This window comes from Echinops telfairi, unplaced genomic scaffold (assembly GCF_000313985.2).
Source record: "Echinops telfairi isolate 266 unplaced genomic scaffold, ASM31398v2 ScPeMD7_7469;HRSCAF=8507_0, whole genome shotgun sequence".
NCBI classification, from domain to species: domain Eukaryota; kingdom Metazoa; phylum Chordata; class Mammalia; order Afrosoricida; family Tenrecidae; genus Echinops; species Echinops telfairi.
In genome coordinates this window covers 74,606,758-74,609,885 of record NW_022111372.1, presented here as the reverse complement: position 1 = coordinate 74,609,885, position 3,128 = coordinate 74,606,758, and positions in this window count along the sequence as shown.

The following is a 3,128-nucleotide window of genomic DNA, read 5'->3' as shown; positions in this document are numbered from 1 at the left end:
ATGTGCTCCCACACCAGGAACACCACCGAATCCTGGGCTCTAACTTGAAGGGACTTTGCTAATAGCACCGATATAATATCTGCCCTGTGCTCTGTTGGAATCCTTCTCGAGTCCTTGGTGTTGATGGCAGGTGGTGTGGCTTCAAAGGTGGTCAAATTAACTTGTTAACAGATATGTGGATGAAGAACGTCAACACTTTATTGGGACACTGACATGGAAAGATTTACAAGAAATCTGAAGTGAAATAAAGCAAATTCGTATTTCATAGGAACCCAATGTATGTAAAAGTATGTGTATCTATGTGGAAAAATGTCATGGGAAAAGAACTTCTTTGGCAAAGAAGAAACCGCATTGGTGCAGTGGCTAAACACTTGGCTGCTGGAAGATTGGTAGTTCAAATTCACCCCGCGGATCTCTGGGGAAAAGATATGCTGATCCACTCGTGTAAAGATTTTAGCCCAGACAACTCTGAGGGTGCAAGTCTTTTGTCACATGAGGTCACCATGAGTCGAATCGACCCCCTGGCACCTAACAACAGTGGTATGGAAATAAACAACAACAAACCCCACTCTGCTATCATCCAGTCTATTTTGACTCATAGTGACCCAGGTGGACAGACAGAATGGTCCCATAGGGTTTCTTAAGCTGCAAATCTTTGCGGAAGCAGATTTGCCACATCTTTTTTTTAAATTTGATTAATTCTTGTAACTTTTTATTTTGCAATTGTAGATGTAAAGGAAATTGCAAAGATGGTACAAAGAGTGTCATGTACTCTTTACCTAGCTTTCCCAAGAGGAAAGATCTTGCATACTAACAGTACAACTTCAAAATGAAAAACTGACCATGGTACAGTAACTATTAACTAGACTATAGAACGTATTCAGTTTCACCAGATTTTACATGCATTCATTGGTGTGTGCATGGCCATGTTATTCTATGCAATTTTAACACAGGTATAGATTTGTGTAATTACATCATGAAACAGAGCCGTTCAATTCCCTTTTATACCAGTTCTTGTGTCTAGCTACCCTCATCTGTTGTTCATTCCTGAAAGGGCTATTTCCACTCATGGGCTATTGCAAAGAAAGCAGTTAGAAACAGTCCGACACAGCTTTCCTTGCTCTGAGATAGATGCGAGGGAGCATAATGACTGGTCACATGTTAAGTGGACGTTTAACTCTAAAAACATTTCCAAATTCTTTTCTAGAGTGCTTGTACTGTTTTACTTTCCCATCAGAGAGATGGGATATATCATTTTGAGAGGTCCAGTTTTTCTGTTCAAAATTCAACAGTATTTGGTATTATCACTATTTTTTTCCCTTTAGCCATTCTGATAGATGTGTAATGACAACACAATGTGATTTTAATTTTCTTTTTCCCTGTCGACTAATGGTATCCAACATTTTTCCATATGCTTACTCCCACTAATAAATCTTCTTCGTTGAAATATCTATTTATGTCTTCTGCCTGATTCCTGACTTTTTTTACTTTGGATTTTAACCATTCTTTGTATTTTCTAGATTGGTCAGATACACAAAACGTTTATATATAAGTTCCTTCAATTTGTAGCTTGTCTTTTCCTTTCCTTCAGTTTTTTTACAGAGCAAAAATTTTTAATTTGGATGGAGTCCAATATGCCAATGTTTTACCTTTGAGGTTCAAGCTTTTTGGGGAAAACGTAAGAATTGATTGCTTGCCTGGATCCTGATGATTTTCTCCAATTGTTTCTAAATGTTTTGATATCTTGCATTTATGCTCACGGTTCATTTTGAGGTACTTTTTGTAAAAACGAGGTGGTTTAGGTTGCAATTCATATCCTTAAGGGGTGGGGGTGCACGGATGCCCACTTGTGGAAAAGGCTACCCTTTCCTCTATTTAATTGCTTTTGCACCTTTGTCAAAATTACTTGGGTCTATTTGTATAGGCCTATTTCTGTGTGTCCATCCTCTGAAAACACAGCCTTCATTACTGTGATTTGCCACATCTTTAGCCCTCAGAGTGATTGGTAGCTTAGAAATGCCAAGCTATTGGTTAGCAGCTGAACGCTCAACCACTGCCTCCCAGGTCCCCTAGGAAAGAGGCATACTGAAAATTAAAAGGACTTCAATCTGGGGCTATATATGTATGTATATCTGAGTATTTTACAGTCATGTATAAATCACTGCATTTTACAATGTAGCTCCTCTTGAGTTTGCGTTGTCAGCATTTATACAAAGGAGCTTTTAAAAGTTTGTGGGAAAATGGAATTAAAAGAAAATGAATTTTTCCATGACCTTTTGAGGCTCTTCATCTGCTCAGTCATTCTGTCCAGCTTGAAATTCTTATTTAACAGCTATCATGTGTCCGCTGTTGCACAGAAGCCCCTGGGATACGGCCTGAATGGCAGTGTCTGCTTTCTAGTTGAGGAGCAGAGAAGACAGGCCAGAAATGGGTGAATGAGAGAAAGAAACTGGGCTGAGGATAGGCTGGAAGCTCTTTTAGGCAGGGCGATCAGGCAAAGCTGCGAGTTGACGTCCATGGTGAGAACCTGAAACATGGTGTGAACTGAAAGGCAAGAATGAGGCAACTCTGAGAAGAAAAAAACCAAAATGCCAGATTCACTGCCATCCAGTCAATGACGACTCACAGCGACCTCCTGTGGGTTTCCAAGGCTACAACTGTTTATGAAAGTACAAAGCTCCTGTGTATGGATTGTGGTAAGAAGTGTACGATCCCCTAATAAAATGATTTTTTTTTAAAGAAGAAAGGACAGAGCGCAGTCTTTCTCCTGCAGACCTGCTTGTAGTTTCAAACTGCTGATCTTGCAAATGGCAGCCCAACACGACACCAACCACACACCACCAGGGCGCCTCACTCTACAAAGGGAAGGGAATATTCCAAACATCAGGAATAGCCACTGAAAAGGCACTGAAACCAGAAAGAACTTGATCTGCTTGTGGTCGTTACATAATCCGTTGTCAATGTAAGACTTACGAGTGAAGGGGTGAGTTTAGCCTGTCAGTCAGGTCATAGTTTGATGACCTTATTTGGTGGTGCTGAAGAAATAAATAGCTCATTGGAAGTGGGACACAAGCTCCCTGTGAGACATTACTGAGGAAGAACCTGATGCAAGCAGAGCCCTGGGAGCT